The 19,836-nt window shown below is 40.8% G+C and overlaps 1 protein-coding gene across 2 annotated transcripts in view; it reads left to right on the forward strand.

The window, feature by feature from the left end:
- The first annotated feature begins 2,269 nt into the window (after positions 1–2,269).
- Positions 2,270–19,836, forward strand: part of LOC126427315 (ankyrin-3-like) — a 95,151-nt gene continuing 77,584 nt past the window's right edge. The window contains exon 1 of one of the 2 annotated variants that reach the window (XM_050089622.1): positions 2,270–2,359. The gene's annotated coding sequence lies outside the window, so the exon portion shown is untranslated. Of the gene's footprint in view, positions 2,394–19,836 lie in introns of both variants that reach the window. The other variant, XM_050089623.1, reaches the window with a different exon arrangement.

A 19,836-nucleotide genomic window follows, 5' to 3' on the forward strand; every position in this document is an offset into this window, starting at 1 on the left:
TTTACGGAAGAAACCTGTTTCTCGCAATTGTGCGTGTCATCGTCTAATGCTCTGTGCTGTAGGAGGATCCACACCATATCCAGTACGAAAGTCACGCTGAAAAGTTATTACCGTCCCGCACTGCACAAAACGTAGAACACAAAACACTCTCTGTTGCCTTTACTAGAACTGAAGTGGGTGCACACCACTGCTACTTGGCGAGAACCACGTAAAACTTGAGAGTTTTCTCTTTCCATCAGTTCATTATTCACGCACGTATCTCAAGTAACGTAATAGTTGGATTTTTACTGGTCATCGAATTTTACACTTAGTTGATTGGAATCTAAAGAAGGTCAGAAAACTCGGAAAGTACTGTTGCAAGCGCAAAACGAAGCATTTGAGGAAGAGGAAGGGTTACTATATGCTGCAGGAATCGCAGATTGATCGGAAAGCATTTTACATTACTGTTAACTTCTTTGAATTTCTAGTTTCCGAGAATTTATTTTTCAAAGGCGTTCATCTCGAAATGACTTTTCTGACATTTGCGTGCAGTCTAACTCAAAAAGTACAGAACCGATCATTATGAAATTTGATAGTATGATTCTTTATAAAATTGCAAAATATTGCAACCACCGTGTGAGATGATATCATGGTTTTAAGGGTATTTTTCTTTGCTTAATTAGAGAAAAACAATCCTGAAAATCGAAGTAAATTGTTCCTACGCCGGCAGACATTTTAATATTCATTATTTTCACCTGCACTGAGCTTCATATTCTTATAAAATAAACTATTCATGTAAAATCAAAAACTTTTTGATTTCAGATGAAAATCAGAATGGCTGCACTGCACGCAATTGGAGAACTATACTCACAACCTTCAGGGGACATCACAGCCTAATTTTGTTAATTTTGGCTGAAATTATTCAAAATAATTCAGAAAAACTGTTCAAAATATGAATTAACTGATATAAAAATGGCTTAAAATCCTGATTAAATCTTCCCACCCCAAAAGAATCTCGAAAATTCGGTGTCAAACAGCTTCCTCATGTGGTTTCCCCCCTCAATCACAAGATTATCGACAGCTTTATACACTTTTAGGCGCGAACGGCTTCTCCTCCAACAGGAAGGATATAGAAAAGGCCAAGGACCGTTTGGAACAGCGAGAGATATGTAGCAGTCAAGATCTCAATTTTGTAGCTCTACAAATCTGGTCATCAATTGTAGGGCGCATCGCTGGATCGAGACCACTGCCGTGGCTGGACGTAGTGCTGATGGTAGGTGCGGGCGCCTCCTGAGGGCGAGTAATTGTCTGTCCGGGGTGCGTATGTAGGAGAAGGAGAGGGAAAGGCCACTGAAATGAACGCCTCGTGGTGGGCAAGTACGTCGCTGTCGGGGAATGCAGTGGGCTGAGGCTGGGAACGAACAGCATCTGTGGCCCACGTGGCTTTCTGCTAGTCAGAGGTTCCATCCACTCTGTTCCGCGATCGCTTATTGTGGTGTCACCGCCAGACACCACACTTGCTAGGTGGTAGCTTTAAATCGGCCGCGGTCCATTAGTACATGTCGGACCCGCGTGTCGCCACTGTCAGTGATCGCAGACCGAGCGCCACCCCACGGCAGGTCTCGAGAGACTTACTAGCACTCGCCCCAGTTGTACGGACGAGTTCGCTAGCGATGAACACTGACGAAGCCTCGCTCATTTGCAGAGCAGATAGAATAGCCTTCATCTAAGTCCATGGCTACGACCTAGCAAGGCGCCATTACATAGCTTGTATCTAAAGAGTCTCACTTGTATCGTCAAGAGCGATGTACCACAAAGATGGATTAAAGTTAAGTATTCCAGAAGCTACGTACTTTTCTTTATAGCATTCATCACGTATCCTGTTTCAGACCTATCTCTAGTCTGCGTGAGTGTAACGCGTGCCTTTCGGCTACTTCCGAGTGGCGTGGCTGTCTTGTTACGCCACAACACTTATCTCAGTCTCTGCAATTTGGGGCTTCGTGCGATGGTTGAAAGGAGGGACCGTATTTCGCGGTGAAACAGTTTAGAAATACCGAATGCATCACTTTGCATTACGGTGCCAGAATGGCCACTGGGCGACAGAATACGCGATATGAATTCACTTACAGCCTTTGCGTAAGAGCAAGAATTCGTAGTGTTTCGGCTAAGATCACATGGCAGAAATATTTCGAACGTCAGACCTATGCAAGGGTTATCGTTGTTGGTGCGGAGGGGGGAGGGGGAAGGAGTGGGGGAGGGAGGGGGTCTCCAGGAAAACTGCGGACAGAGTGGGTGGGAGGCGGCAGCCCAGTCCAGGACAAGAGGCGAGTCTCGCTGCCGACCACCACTGCACTGGCTGCCGCGGCGCCCGACGTGTCTGGTGAGTCTCCACGTACTCCTTCCATCAACGTACGGTAGGTATATACTGTGCGTCTAACTTCCCTCAATTTGGCTGTCTCCTGTTCTCAGTGTTATCCACACTTAAAAGCGGCGGGTATGAAAGCGGGGTTAAACTAAAGGGAGACTGAGATGTTTTTCTCTTTTCCCAACTATTTTCCTCTACCTGTAGCGCGAGAGCTCTTATTATGAACTCCTGTATTGTCTCACGTCAGCTATGATCTTTAGTAAATACACCTTCTTACTGCACAGTGTAAATAATGGTGCTGCAAGCATTAGTTATTATTGTACGGAGTTGGATGGTTTTGATACAGGTTCCAGAACGAATGTTGCTTTTGATGTATACTTGTCGGACCTAAATGACAACTGAAGCAGGCGAGGCTTCCGCAATGAAATTTTCACTGCGCAAAAGAGTGTGACTAGTATGAAACTACCTGGCAGAGCACTTTTCCGCGAAAGGCAAATGTCCCGAATTCGGTCCGGCACACGGTTCTGATCTGCTAGGACGTTTCAGGTGACAGTTGCTGGAAGACTTCTACAGAGTGGTAATGTACGTAACATCTATCTGCCAGCTTGAAGAAATTCAGATGCTCTGGGTTCATAAATGTTTTTACTAAACTAAGTAACAACATGGAGGAAAGTTGGATGTTGAATTTATGTTCAGGCTGATTCCAAAAGTTTACTCAGAAACGTCGTGCACAACAGTAGGTGTTCGAAACGACGACTAATTGGAACGCCTGCAGCCTTATCTGTGCAAGTACGTGACATACACGATGCCACATATCGCAGTCACTAGATCGAATGTGGAGACCAATTTGCATGTCTCCTGTGCTCCCCTCATCGGACGCCTCTTAATGTTTTTTATGTCTTCTCATATCAGCAACATCGTCTACATGACACGGTGTCTGTAAAAGTTCAGTTTCGTTAACACATGTTGCCGTAAAATTTACAGTCCATCACTCACGTTGGATGGTGTCACTTTATTTGAACTCACACTTTTGAGAACGTGTGTTTTGGTGCTGTCATTATATAATCTGTGCAATACTTAATCAGTTTATTGCTTCCCATTCGCTCAAGCTCCAAGTCGGTACACACGTTTTACATCAAAGTCTGCACCATTGCTGTAGTTCAAAATCTCACTCTATTTCTCAGACCATATAACTGTTTTATTTCGTACACCTCCTCTCTTTGTGTGACATATACTCGTGTTCTGTAACAACTATTGGTATCTTCTCGTACTTCCCTTGTCTTCATCCTTCTTCTTGATAATCTTATATCGTTTCCGTCGATACACAGCTGAAATTTAAGTTCTTGGACCTTTTCTCTTTCCTCCTCCTTGTCTTCGGACTTTTCTACCCCGTCGATAGTTTCGAAACGAATAGTGTGATCTCCTCTTACATTTTAGTACTTTAATGCGATAGTGCTACTGTGTTAATATGCTGGCTACTTAACCTCTTCCTTAGTCCCTGGGTGCTCAAACTACTTCCACTCCCTGCGTGCTATAGTTCTTTTCCCTCCGACTATTACTTTTCCTACTCATAAAACAAGACTTTCCTTCTGCCCACCTTTACACAGCCACATACCTGGTTCAGCTAACTCGCTTTCGTCTTCACAAAATTTGCACAGGTTAAAATTCTCATATCGGACTAAAGTATTCTCGTTTACGCACAGAGCAATAGGAATCTTATACACACTGCGTTTAATTTAGTTTAAGATCAGTAACGCCTACTTGTGTTGGCAACAGGTAATTATTGCATGTCTGAAACCTCACTTTCAAGTCGCTAGAAGGCGATATAGTTTTATGAGGATTAACAACAAGAGTGTGCCCTTTACCGATATCTTTAAGGGACCTCGCGCGACATTTTCTCCCATTCCGAGGCAGTTTCATTCCTCCGACACCCTATGATTTCTGTTATGAAGGTCTGACTCCACCAGTGTAGAAATGATGCTGTTAATGCCACAGCTAATTGTCTGCTCTGTAGAGCTTTGTGGCTCACAGGGTGAAAGAATTTGACAACTTCGCAAAATATACAGCGGGATATTTAATTTTGCTTACCTCTGCAATCGTTCAGTTTCTGTGGTTCGGTTGTGTTTCCTCTATACACAACTCGTTGCGAAAGGCAAACAGTGGGGCTGGTAAGAAGTTTTGGTCAGTCACACAAATCAGTATTCTATCCGAACCACATTCTCATAGACTTTTGAAAGGAATTGAAGGACTCTAATAGGTCTGTAACTAATTTCGATTATCTGCATTTTTACAAATCTCTCTTTCCAAACGTCATTGAAGTCTGTCAGCAAGTACGGCCCCAGTCATTAAATAATTACAGACTTAATTATATTCCTATCAACTCAGGACCAGATTAAAATAGAAATAAATCTAATGCGCCTGTACTGGGCTTGTTGCCACTTTGAAGAAGTAACCAGAGTCGCTATGGCAGAGACTGACACGCTAATGGGTCGGACCCACACGGTAATCAGGTTATGAGGAAGCTATTTATTTTAGTAGGTACCTACTACGAAGATGTGGCACTGATAAACTGTTTTTCATAATTCCTTAGTTTCTCGTCGTAATAAATTATGCTTCGTTTTCTCCACACATTCCCCATCCACAAAATTCGTAGGAATTACCTCTTAGCTCAGATACTAAGTACACACTTGGTTACAGCAGTTATAGCTGTATGGCGCTCTACTTAGCGACTACGATAGGTCGACCATTATCTGTAGAAGGTCAGAAAGGACTGAAAACTGTACTTCTGATTGTAGATAAACTGAGGAAGGAATGAGGTAACAAGTCCGCATGAGCGCTTTACATTATGTCCAGAACACACGTGATCACACTCCCATGCATGTACTGACCAGGTATGTAAGCTTACTTTAGCATTTGTGTGTAGTTGTTGTAGTAATGGCGTTAGTAGCAGTAGTAGTTTTTTATTAGTAGATCACTATTTACAGGCATATCGGACACGTCCTGGTATTACAATCTAGCAACGATAAAATAAGATAATTCACATATAGAGACATTTGTAGGCTTATAGGTCTAGAATGGCAAGAGTGTGACAAATAGTTAGCCGCGGCCTTATAGTAGGAATAAACCTAGCATTTATCGGAGATAATTTACGTATACCACGAAAATCTAAATTAGGGTGGGAGAATGAAGAGCGGACCATCCACCCTCCCGAATACAAGGCCAGTCAGTTTAAGACAGTGCTACCTCATTCGGTTTATCCATTGCGTACAGTACTTCAGGCGGCAGGGAACTCGGTTGGAGGGGTAAGCTACTACCTGAAACAATTTACAACACAATACGAATTCATCAAACACGCTCGATGTCTTGAAAAATTACAGAATTATCTGTGTTACATGATAACAAAATTTAAATGAAGTTATTACTCTGAGGTCATCTAGCAGGATTACTCATGCTTCACAGCAGAGGTTACTTCGAACTTTAGACCGAGAAAGGCATTTAGTTACATTCAAACAGAATGAAATAATTTGTCAAAAAATGAAGGAATCATTAAGTGAAATTAAATGTATATGAAAGGAAGGGGAAACTACAGCCGTAATTCCTCCCGAGGGCATGCAGCTTTACTGTATGCTTAAATGATGATGGCGTCCTCTTGGGTCAAATATGCCATAGGTAAAATAGTCCCCCATTCAGATCTCTGGGCGGAGACTACTCAGGAGGACAGCGTTATCAGGAGAAAGAAAACTCCCGTTCTACGGACCGGAGCGTGGAATGTCAGATCCCTTAATCGGGCAGGTAGTTTAGGAAATTTAAAAAGGGAAATGGATAGGTTAAAGTTAGATATAGTGGGAATTAGTGAAGTTCCGTGGCAGGAGGAACAAGACCTCTGGTCAGGTAACTACAGTGTTATCAACGCAAAATAAAATAGTTGTAATGCAGGAGTGGGTTTAACAACGAATAAAAAAAATTGGAGCTCTGGTAAGCTACTACCAACAGCATATTGAACGCATTATTGTGGCCACGATAAACACGAAGCCCACGCCTAGCTCAGTAGTATAAGTTTGTATGCTAACTAGATCCGCAGATGATGAAGAGATTGATGAAATGTATGATGAGATAAAAGAAATTATTTAGACAGTGAAGGCAGACGAAAATTTAATAGTCATGGGTGACTGGAATTCGATAGTAGGAAAAGGAAGAGAAGGAAACGTAGTAGGTGAATATGGAATGGGGGTAAGGAATGAAAGAGGAAGCCATCTGGTAGAATTTTGCACAGAGCATAACTTAATCATAGCTAACACTTGGTTCAAGAATCATGAAAGAAGGGTGTATACATGGAAGAGGCCTGGAGATGCTGGGAGGTTTCAGATAGGTTATATAATGGTAAGAGAGATTTAGGAACCAGGTTTTAAGACATTTCCATCGAGCAAATGTGGACTCTGAACACACTCTGTTGGTTATGAACTGTAGATAAAAACTGAAGAGACTGCAAAAAGGTGGGAATTTAAGGAGATGGGACCCGCATAATCCGACAGAACCAGAGGTTCCAGAGAGTTTCAGGGAGAGCATTAGGGAACGATTGAAGAGAATGAGGGAAAGAAATACAGTAGATGAAGAATGGGTAACTTTGAGAGATGAAACAGTAAAGGCAGCAGAGGATCGAGTAGACAAAAAGACGAGCGCTAGTAGAAACCCTTGGGTAACAGAACAAATATTGAATTTAATTGATGAAAGGAGAAAATATAAAAATGCCGTAAATGAAGCATGCAAAAAGGAATATAATGTCTCAAAAATGAGATCGACAGGAAGTGCAAAATGGCTAAGCTGGGATAGCTAGAGGACAAATGTAAGGATGTAGAGACATATATCACTAGGGGTAAGATAGGTACTGCCTACAGGATAATTAAAGAGACCTTTGGAGGAAAGAGAACCACTTGTATGAATATCAAGAGCTCAGATGGAAACGCAGTTCGAAGCAAAGAAGGGAAAGCAGAAGGTTGGACGAAGTATGTAGAGGGTCTATACAAGGGTGATGTACTTGAGGACAATATTCAGGAAAAGGAAGAGCATGTAGATGAAGATGAAATGGGAGATATGATACTACGTGAAGAGTTTGACAGAGCACTGAAAGATCTATTTCGAAACAAGGCCCAGGGCGTAGACAAAATTAAATTACAAGTACTGATAGCCTTGGGAGAACCAGCCCTGACAAAATTCTACCATCTGGTGAGCACGATGTACGACACTGGCGAAATACCCTCACACTTCAAGAAGAATATAATAATTCCAATCCCAAAGAAAGCAGGTGTTAACAGATGTGAAAATTACCGAACTATCAGTTTAATAAGTCACGGCTGCAAAGTACTAACAAGAATTGTTTACAGACGAATGTAAAAACTAGTACAAGTCGCCCTCGGAGAAGGTCAGTTTGGATTCCATAGAAATGTTGCAACACGTGAGGCAATACTGACCCTACACTTATATTAGAAGATAGATTAAGGAAAGGCAAATCTACGTTTCTAGCATTCGTAGACTTAGAGAATGCTTTTGACAAAGTTGATTGGAATATTCTCTTTCAAATACTGAAGGGGGCAGGGGTAGAATAGCGAAAGGCTATTTACAATTGGTACAGAAACCAGATGGCAGTTGTAAGACTTGAAGACCATGAAAGGGAAGCAGTGGTTGGGAAGGGAGTGAGACAGGGTTGTAGCCTATCCCCAATGTTATTCAATCTGTATATTGAGCAAGCAATTTCCGTAATCTCCTTTGGAAACTTAGTGTGCAGTTTTATTCCTTTACTTAAAATTATGCTTATTTTTTCTTGCTAAAGTAAGTTCCGTCTTCACCTTGTTCCACCTCTTCGGGCAGTAAAAGCGAATTTCACCTTTGATGTGTACAACTGGTTTGTAAATGTACACACACGGTGCACTTAAAACCCCAGCGTTTTGAACAGATCTTTGCAATCATCTCGAGTACTACGCTTGGTTAATGATGTTATGGCACTTTTATGCAGTTTGAAAAATGTGTTCGTATTTTGTACATTTGATTTCCAGAAGAGAATATTATAATCAAGAATTGAGAGTACATATGAACAGTATGTAAATAAAAGATGCTGGCTGTTATACACTGAAGAGTCGAAGAAACTGGTAACGTGCAGGGCTCCCTCGAGTGCGCAGAAGTGCCGCAACACGACGTCTGAAGTAGTGCTAAAGGGGATAGACACCATGAATCCTGCAAGGCTCTCCTTAAATCGGTAAGAGTACGAAAGTTTGGTGATCTCTTCTAAACACCACGTTGCAAGGCATTCCAGATATGCTCAATAATGTTCCTATCTGGAATAGTCCTGCTGGAATAGGCCAACCCCGTAAGAATGCACAACGGACATGAATCGATGTAGGTGAGCAGACAGGATTCTTATGCACATGTCACCTGTTAGAGTCGGATGTAGACACATGAGGGGTCCAATATCACTCCAACTGCACATGCCCCACACTATTACAGAGCCTGCACGGGCTATAACAGTCCCCTGCTGAAATGTCGGGTCCATGGATTCATGAGCTTGTCTCCATAATCGTACTCGTCCGTCCTCTCGATACAATTTGAAACGAGACTCACCCAACCAGGCTACAAGTTTCCAGTCGTCAGTAACACAATTTCGGTATTGAGAGGTCCAGGCGAGACGAAAATCTTTGTGTTGTGCAGTCATCAAGGTTACACAAGCGAGCCTTCGGCTCCGAAAGGCCGTGTCAATCACGTTTCTTGAATGGTTCGCTCACTGACATTTGTTGATGGCCCAGCATTGAAATCTGCAGAAATTTGGGGAATGGTTGCACTTCTGTCAAGATGAACGATTCTATTCAGTCATCATTGGTCCCATTCTTCCAGGATCTTGTTCCGGCCGCAGCGATGTAGCATATTTGATGTTTTACTGGTCTCACGGTATTCACAGTAGGCTCGTGAAATCGTCGTACTGGAAAATCCCGACTTCATCGCTGCCTCGGAGATGCTGTGTCCCATCCCTCGTGCGCCGACTGTAACTTCACGTTCAAACTCACTTGAATCTTGACGAAGTGCCATTGTAGCATTAGTAACCGATGTAAAAACTGCGTCAGACACTTGTTGTCTTATGTAGGCGTTGACGACCACAGCTCTGTATTCTGCCTGTTTAAGTATCTCTGTATTTGAATGCGCATGCCTATACCAGTTTCTTTGGTGCTTTAGTGTATAATGACGGCGGGTCTCTAAGGGAATAGCATGCTGAATACATCACCTAGCAAGTACCTTTCGCTGTTCAACTGAGATTCAGTATTCATCCCTAGAAGTTTTTCATTTGCTACATTGTCTACAGAGGTGCCACTACATTTAAATGAATAGGATTACTTTCCCTCTTCAAACTGAAATTCATGAAGTTTGTTCTCTTTATGTTCAGTGTCACATTATTGCTCATTTTCCGATTGTAAAACTCCTTGAGGGTCTTGTTTGATTCCTCTACAAGGAGATCCCTACTTTTCTCAGAGATCAGCAAAGATATTATTTCTCCGTGACTGTCACTAGTGGGAGAGCCTTCGATGTATATCAGGAAGAGTATTGTTCCTAAAATGCTACCCTCAGGCAATCTTGTATTAATATGTTCTGACTCTGATAAATGCTTTACTAAGACCTTAGACTTATTTGAGGTATGTGTTATCTGTATAATTTTTACCCTGTGTGATAGGTATGGTCAGAACCAGTCACTAGCTACTGCTCTTATCACTAATGTTTCTACCTTATTTAGTAGAATGTTATGGTCAACAGTATCAAAAGCAATCGAATCATCTAAAAACTACGTGTGACACACTTATCTTTGTCAAGAGTATTAAGTTATGAATTACACTATGGCTCATTCTATACTCATACTACTTCGAGAATCAAACAATTATTCACTTAAAATGTTGTATTTATTCCAGTAACTCAATAATCTGTCTTTCATAAATGTTCCTATTTTCCAGAATGGTCATAACAGCGTAATGGGCCACTAATTTTCTATACTGCCTGCTTACCTCTCTTTAGCAGGGGTGCAACTCCTGCCTGTTTTAAACATTCTGGAAATTTCCCTGATGTCAAGAATACATCTGTCGTGTGTATTAAGGGAGCATGTATACTCTCTATGTAGCGTTTCAGTACACACATTGTTACTTCATCCAATCCTTTTGACCTTTCATATTTTAGTTTTGCATAGTTTTACTAGCTTCTTGCTCTGCTGTTGTAGCAACAAAAGAGTACTTATGACTTTTTGCCGCAGTTAGCAACGTTTTGTAAATCTTTCGCCACATGCGATAAAGATTTAATAAATCAGGCTCATTATGACTGTTTTTAATGTAACTGAGGCACAGAAGGATTCGGAAAGATTTCTACACAACTGCTGTTATCCATTTATTTTTGTGAAACATTTTTAGTGATTTGGGTGCTTTTCAAAAGGTCTTTTGAAAATTCAATTTAAATAATGTTGAGAATATAGACGATTTTACATTTACATTCGTTTCTCATTACAATTCATCCCAGGTTTGGTTTGCTGGTTCTTTTGGAAAATCTTGTACTTTGACTTCTAATAAATATGTTTCATAAGTTTGCAGTTTAGGGACTTTTCCATACCTGATTTTACTGTTATTTGATAGAAACGCTCTGATAATCCAAGATCTTGTACAGCTATTTCACACTTTTCTCTGTCTATACTTTTGGCCACATGGTCAATCACTAATGCCTTTGTTGTAGTAGCCATTGTTGTACTATTGACCAACTGGGACATCCCTAAACTCTGAAGGATGTTTGTGGGGATGCTACTAGTTTCTTTTGTGATACTCGTCTTCATGTTTATGTCTTCACACAACAATATGTAGACTGTTCTACTTGAGATTTTAGCCGGTACTTCTGTTAATTTATTGAGGAAAATGTCCACACTATCACCAAGAGATCGAGACAAACACATACATATTGTTTAATTTCTTAGCGTTATGAGATCCTGTCCATTAAATAGCCGATGTAACAGAGTTTTTCTATACTTGTCGTGCTAAGCTCATGTCTTGCTTCGAATTCTGATCCTTTTCTGAAATATATACATGACCATCCGCCATATGAAGTAGTCATACAATAAGAGTCTATCCTTTCATCCAACGAAAATACTGCGTGTTCTATATCTGTGACTCTACACAAATGCTCAGTGACAGGAAGTATTGTACAGTTGAACGATTACACTCAAGATAAAATTTTTGTATTTTATTTTGTAGCTATTACATGTTTATTTCTTATTCAATCTACCCATCTAATCTTCTGCGTCCTCCTGTTGCACCACATTTCAAAATGCACCATTATCTCCTTGTCTGAACTATTCATCCTCCACGTCTCACTTCCAATTACGGCTGCACTCGTAACAGATACCACTAACTGGCACTTAAATTGATATCAGATCGTAATAGATTCCTTCTTTTCAGTAATTCTTTTCGTGATGTTCCAGTCAGCATTTTATATATCATCTACATTGGCAATCAACAATTATTTTCCTCTCCATATAAAAAAGTTTAGCAGCTGCTTTTACTTACTCATTTCCTAGCCTAATTCTCTAGTCATCACTTCATATAATTTGACGACATTTCAGAACTATTGTTACACTTTTATTGATGCTCATTTTACACCCTATTTTCAGGACTGTATCCATTATGTTCAACTGATCTTTCAAATCATTTGATATTTATGACATAATTACAGTTTCATCAGATAACCTTAAATTTTACATTTCCTCTCCATTAGTTTTTTATTTCCTTTCTCAATTTGTCCTTGGTTTCTTCACAAGACACTCAATGTGCAGATTCAAGTGTGTACGCTAAAGGCTTCAAAGCTACCGTTTCATGTCCTTATAACTGCAGTTTAATTTCTGTACAAGGTGTAGATAACGTTCCATTTCTTTTTTTTTCTTCTAACACAATTAGAAGTAATTCTGATACAATTAGACCCATCCCCCTCCCCCCCATGAACCATGGACCTTGCCGTTGGTGGGGAGGCTTGCGTGCCTCAGCGATACAGATAGCCGTACCGTAGGTGCAACCACAATGGAGGGGTATCTGTTGAGAGGCCAGACAAACGCGTGGTTCCTGAAGAGGGGCAGCAGCCTTTTCAGTAGTTGCAGGGGCAACAGTCTGGACGATTGACTGATCAGGCCATGTAACACTGAAAAAAAAAAAAACAGCCTTGCTATGCTGGTACTGCGAACGGTTGAAAGCAAGGGGAAACTACAACCGTAAATTTTCCCGAGGGCATGCAGCTTTACTGTATGGTTAATGATGATGGCGTCCTCTTGGGTAAAATATTCTGGAGGTGAAATAGTCCCCCATTCGGATCTCCGGGTGGGGACTACTCAAGAGGACGTCATTATCAGGAGAAAGAAAACTGGCGTTGTATGGATCGGAGCGTGGAATGTCATATCCCTTAATCGGGCAGGTAAGTTAGAAACTTTAAAAAGGGAAATGGATAGGTTAAAGTTAGATATAGTGGGAATTAGTGAAGTTTGGTGGCAGGAGGAATAAGACTTTTGGTCAGGCGAATACAGGGTTATAAATACTAAGTCAAATAGGGGTAATGCAGGACTAGGTTTAATAATGAGTAAAAATAGGAATGTGGGTAAACTACTACAAACAGCATAGTGAACGCATTATTGTGGCCAAGATAGACACGAAGCCCACGCCTACTACAGTAGTACAAGTTTATATGCCAACTAACTCTGCAGATGACGAAGAAATTGAAGAAATGTATGACAAATTACAGAAATTATTCAGATAGTGAACGGAGACGAAAATTTAATAGTCATGGGTGACTGGAATTCGGTTGTAGGAAAAGGGAGAGAAGGAAACGTAGTAGGTGAATATGGATTGGGCTTAATAAATGAAAGACGATGCCGCCTGGTAGAATTTTGCACAGAGCACAACTTAATCATAGCTAACACTTGGTTCAAGAATCTTAAAAGAAGATTGTATACATGGAAGAAGCCTGGAGATACTGGCAGATTTCAGATGGATTACATTAAGGTAAAACAGAGATTTAGTAACCAGGTTTTAAATTGTAAGACATTTCCAGGGGCAGATGTGGACTCTGACCACGATCAATTGGTTATGAACTGTAGATTAAAACTGAAGAAACTGCAAAAAGGTGAGAATATAAGGAGATGGGACCTGGATAAACTGAAACAACCAGAGGTTGCACAGAGTTTCAGGGATAGCGTAAGGGAACAATTGACAGGAATGGGGGAAAGAAATACAGTAGAAGAAGAATGGGTAGCTTTGAGGGATGAAGTAGTGAAGGCAGCAGAGGACCAAGTAGGTAAAAAGACGAGGGCTAGTAGAAATCCGTGGGTAACAAAACAAATATTGATTTTAATTGATGAAAAGAGAAAATATAAAAATGCAGTAAATGAAGCAGGCAAAAAGGAATACAAGCGTCTCAAAAATGAGATCGACAAGAAGTGCTAAATGGCTAAGCAGATAAATGTATGGATGTAGAGGCTTATCTCACTAGGGGTAAGATAGATACTGCCTACAGGAAAATTAAAGAGACCTTTGGAGAAAAGAGAACCACTTGTATGAAAATTAAGAACTCAAATGGAAACCCAGTTCTAAGCAAAGAAGGGAAAGCAGAAAGGTGGAGGGAGTATATAGAGGGTCTATACAAGAGCGATGTACTTGAGGACAATATTATGGAAATGAAAGAGGATGTAGATGAAGAGGAAATGGGAGATATGATACTGCGTGAAGAATTTGACAGAGCACTGAAAGACCTGAGTCGAAAGAAGGCCCCAGGAGCAGACAATATTCCATTAGAGCTACTGACGTCCTGGGGAGAGCCAGTCCTGACAAAACTCTACCGTCTGGTGAGCAAGAAGTATGAGACAGGCGAAATACCCTCAGACTTCAAGAAGAATATAATAATTCCAATCCCAAAGAAAGCAGGTGTTGACAGATGTGAAAATTACCGAACTGTCAGTTTAATAAGTGACGGTAGCAAAATACTAACGCGAATTCTTTACAGACGAATGGAGAAACTAGTAGAAACCGACCTAGGGGAAGATCAGTTTCGATTCTGTAGGAACATTGGAAGATGTGAGGCAATACTGACCTTACGACTTATCTTAGAAGCTAGATGAAGGAAAGGCAAATATGTTTATAGCATTTGTAGACTTAGAGAAAGCTTTTGACAATGTTGACTGGAATATTCTCTTTCAAATTCTGAGGGTGGCAGGGGTAAAATATAGGGAGCTGAAGGCTATTTACAGTTTGTATAGAAACCAAATGGCAGTTATAAAAGTTGAGGGGCTTGAAACGGAAGCAGTGGTTGGGAAGGAAGTGAGACAGGGTTGTAGCCTATCCCCGATGTTATTCAATCTGAATATTGCGCAAGCAGTGAAGGAAACAAAAGAAAGATTTGGAGTAGGTATTAAAATCTATCGAGAAGAAATAAAAACTTTGAGGTTCGCCGATGACATTGTAATTCTGTCAAAGACAGCAAAAGACTTGGAAGAGCAGTTGAACGGAATGGATAGTGTCTTGAAAGGAGGATATAAGGTGAACATCAACAATAGCAAAACGAGGATAATGGAATGTAGTCGAATGAAGTCGGGTGATGCTGAGGGAATTAGATTAGGAAGTGAGACACTTAAAGTAGTAAAGGAGTTTTGCTATTTGGGGAGCAAAATAACTGATGATGGTCAAAGTAGAGAGAATATAAAACGTAGACCGGCAATGCGAAGGATAGCGTTTCTGAAGAAGAGAAATTTGTAAACATCGAGTATAGATTTAAGTGTCAGGAAGTCGTTTCTGAAAGTATTTGTACGGAGTGTAGCCATGTATGGAAGTGAAACATGGACGATAAATAGTGTGGACAAGAAGAGAATAGAAGCTTTCGAAATGTGGTGCTACAGAAGAATGCTGAAAATTAGGTGGGTAGATCACATAACTAATGAGGAGGTCTTGAATAGGATTTGGGAGAAGTTTGTGGCACAACTTGACTAGAAGAAGGGATCGGTTGGTAGGACATGTTATTATGCATCAAGGGATCACCAATTTAGTGTTGGAGGGCATCGTGGAGGGTAAAAATCGTAGAAGGAGAGCAAGAGATGAATACCCTAAGCAGATTCAGAAGGATGTAGGTTGCAGTAGGTACTGGGAGGTGAAGAGGCTTGCACGGGATAGAGTAGCGTGGAGAGCTGCACCAAACCAGTCTCAGGACTGAAGACCACAACAACAAGAACAATACAATTAGAAACTGAGAAGAGACAATTCCAAATCTAGGAACGCTTCGCTCCTGAAATGACATACGGTACATTGCTTCTAGAAGATGAGAAAATTCTTTCACATACTCTAAATAGAAACAGATTGACATTCTGTCAGGTCCAGTGGCTATTCCTCTGTAGAGTGATTTCAGTAGTTTTTGGGCCATTGGACGTTTATTTCGGCATATGTCATTCAGGCGTTCGCTTGACGAGCTAAATAAGGAACCACTGTAAGATCTTCCTCAGAGAAACAATTTTGGAAAAAAGTGTAGTATGTCGGTTATCTCTGTCAACCCCCATTTCGATGCCGTAATGTGGGGACTTATCACTTCAATATTTTCACTGACTTAACGGAAGGATAAAACTACTCAGCATTTTATTTGAACTCAGCAGATGTAATGTATCTTTCCAATTCGTTGAATCATACAGCTTATTTTCTTTTGTCCACAGGACTTGCTGAGCAGTAGAGTTGAATTGCTTCATTAAATAATTTCTTTGTCCTATTTTAGAGTTCTGTACTGTGAGTAGAAAACTTCGTATTACGCTACTGTCAAATGAATTTGCGAATTTACGTATAACAAAACTTTCGGTTCGGTTTTCAAAGGAGATAAATCCTAAACTATAAATTTTATTTGCAAATGAGTCTCCTCCATGTCTTCTGGCAGTGGTGTCTGGACGTCGCAAGGCCGGAATTTCAGACTCGCACTACGGGCTGGCTCTCCTTATGTGTCACAGAGGTTGGTCACAAACTGGCGTTTTAATGCACCGGTACTCAGATAAGAAATGATTCATTTCTCAAGCAATTTATGGGCTATTTAGCGGATTATTGAGAAATGGACTGAACAATCAAAACCCTAGGGCTAATGAAATTCACCAACACAATCCGATTATAGGTCAACATTCATAAATATTTATTGATATTACTGAAATATCTGTGAATGTTGATCTCACTTCAGTGTGGATTCAAAGCAAAGTCATTAACAAACAATTATAAATAAAGAGCAGAAGTACAGCGTAAACGCAGAACATATGTTTGCAGATTTCCTTTCTCTCAAAACAGTAATTATCAAACCTATGTGCAAACATTTCAAGAAATTTTGACTCTTTACTAAACACAATGCAAAACATCGTTCACTGCTCACATGCCACCAATAACATCAGCTATAGCAAAGTAATCTACACTGTGACAATTATTCAACTGTATGGAGAAAATCGCAAATTAGTCATAAACTGTCGGGCGTGCACTCCCTTTACTTAACACGTAAATTTCACTACAGATATTCGACTTTAGGTTATGAGACGTTCGTTATGTCTGCCATCATTGGCGATGATGTGGTGCCCACGAATAGCGAAATTCTACACGGCCCGCTGAAGCGTCGGAACTTCGATGCTGAATGGTTGTTTTCAGTTAAGCAGTGGTCTTGGGGTTATTGCTGTACACCTTATATTTAATATAGCCGCACAATGAGGAGTCACATGTGTTCATATCCGGAGACTATGGCAGTCAATCAAGGCTCAGGCCGGGGGCCTCTGGGTACCCAAGATCCAGAATACGGTCGCCAGAGTGTTTGTTCAGGACATCAGACACTCTCCTGCTTCGATGCTGTCGAGCTCCGTCTCGCTTGAACCACATCTTGTTGATATCAGGGTGATTTTGGATAATGGGGACGACATCATTTTCGAAAACCTTCACGTACCTTTCGGTAGTCACCGTGCCATCAAGAAATATCGCACCGATTACTACGTGACCCGTTGAGGATGGAGAGATATCTCGATCGCGGAGTACGGATTCTCAGTCCCGCAAATGCGCTTGTTTAGCTTATCGACGAACCCATGCAAATTAAACCGGGCTTTGTCACTAAAGCAAACCAAACGCATGCGGATATTAATTCCCATCATGCCCCATGGCTAACCGCGTAGTTTTAACGTCCTAACGCAAACCGTTGACACGTTATGGCGATTTTATTTCATTCACTTCAATAATATTCACCCTGTAATTTCATTTCAGCCTTGATTCTCACTAGTACGAAGCTAAAGTTACAACAAGTTCTCCAAAATAAATCATCGAAACTTTATTTAGAGTATTCCAAATCCTGGACGAAGTAAAAGTGTGGGGCAGAGCTCAGTAAATTAAGGGAAGTCCAGCGCTCTGCACCCACAAACAGTTCACGTTAACTCGCCGACCAGATCACTGTTCAGATCTACCTCTCGTGAGATCAGCGGAACGACACTCCGAGACAGGAAGCTGCCGAAATTCTCTGTGGCATCGCCCAACACTGACCCGACGATTAACACTGAGAAATATTCATATTTAAGGCTGTCCCTCAAACGTACTTTACATTAAATTCCAAATCATTAAATTCAAAATAATCTCAAAGTTATCACAATCATTTAGTGACCACTCAAAACATTAGCTGTGTGGTATTACCTAATATATTAAGAATAATGTAAATCATATTTAGGTACGTTGTTCAGTACTCTCAAGAATTGTGCTACTTAAATATATACGATTAATGTGTCACTAATGTAAAAGGAGTATTAATCTGCCATCTGTTCATTTCTTCTTTAAAACTTGAAGTGCACATTTTACTAACGCCGATTTGCATTTATGAATAAACCTAGTATGAAATGGTATTCAACATTAAGTATGGTATTCATCATCGATTATGATTACCTATGCAACTGAGTAACTTAAACTACTATCCTATTTCGTTCAACTGTGGCTAATTCAGAATATTGTCACATTTACACAATCGTGCTGCTAGAAGACAGAGCGAGTTACATAAATGAAATCAGACTTTTTTTAGTGTTTATGACCGTCCTTAGCTTTGATTTGACACCATATATGGTACGACACCTCGAAGAGCGAGCTAGTTATTAATTATGAAAGGCCTATCGCAATATTCGTAATCAAAAGCATTCGTAAATGTTGCAATAAATATCGCAAAATTGTGATCCATGTTGCGGTGAGGTCATTTCTTCACGAAAATCTCTCTCATATCCTCGGTTTCATGATATGGTGTTTAGGAGAGTGTCGCGTTTCGAGCCACTGTCAGTTGCCGGCACTATACAGGCAGCATCAAAAATAATCATCCTATACGGCATACCTATGCTTCTGAAACTAATAAACAAATACAATTGATTTTGTTTTTTTATGAACGGGAAATTCAAATTTTTTTTTCATACCTTCTCATAGTTCTTCAATATGCCGGCCTTGAGACGTACGGCAAATGTCAATGCCGTATTCAGATTGTTCCCATACTACAGCGAGCATGTCTTGAGTTACAGCTTCCGCAACTGCTGTTATGAGATTTCTCAGTTCGTTCACTGTTGTTGGTAATGGAGGCACGTTAACAGAGTTTTTCATAGACCTTCGCAAGAAACAATCATAAAGAGTCAGGTCTGGTGACGTTGGGTGCCAGTTATGTAAGGCTGAAACATTTGGTACAATGTGAACGATCCATCGTTCAGTAATCCTTTGATTTAAAAATTCCCGCACTTCCAGATGCCAGTGTGGCGGTGCCCCACCCTGTTGGTAAATGGAATCCTTCGAATCAGTCTCCAATTGTGGGATAGGAACGTTCTCAAGAATATCGAGATATGTACTTCCTGTAACAGTAACCTCGGCAAAAAAAAAAGAAAAAGGAAAAAATGGGCCGTACACCTTTTACCGTGAAAGTGCACAAAACACATCCAATTTTGGAGAGTCGCTCTCATGTTGTACAACTTCATGTGATTGTTCCGTACTCCATATTCTCACATTATGGCGGTTCCATTGAAGTGGAATCTTGGCTCGTCACTAAACACTAAGCGTGGCAGAAAACTGTCATTCTCCATCTTCCCAAGAGCGAAATTACAGAACTCCAAACGTTTATGTTTGTCACCTTCACTAAAAGCTTGTATTAGCTGAATTTTGTATTGTTTCGTGTGTAAACGTCGAAGCAACACACGCCAGATGGACATCGGGGGCACGTTGAACTGTCGAGCTGCACGGCGAACGGATTTCTGACGACTCCTTGTGAAACTATGGCGAATGCGTTCGATGTCTGTGTCAGACACACGGGGATGGCCCGGCGATTTGCCTTTACACAAAGAACCTGTTTCTACGGATTGTTCATGCCACCGTCTAATGCTCTGTGCTGTAGGAGGATCCACACCATACCTAGTACGAAAGTCACGTTCAACGGTTATTACTGAACCGCAC

This window comes from Schistocerca serialis, chromosome 11, assembly GCF_023864345.2.
Source record: "Schistocerca serialis cubense isolate TAMUIC-IGC-003099 chromosome 11, iqSchSeri2.2, whole genome shotgun sequence".
Lineage (NCBI taxonomy): Eukaryota > Metazoa > Arthropoda > Insecta > Orthoptera > Acrididae > Schistocerca > Schistocerca serialis.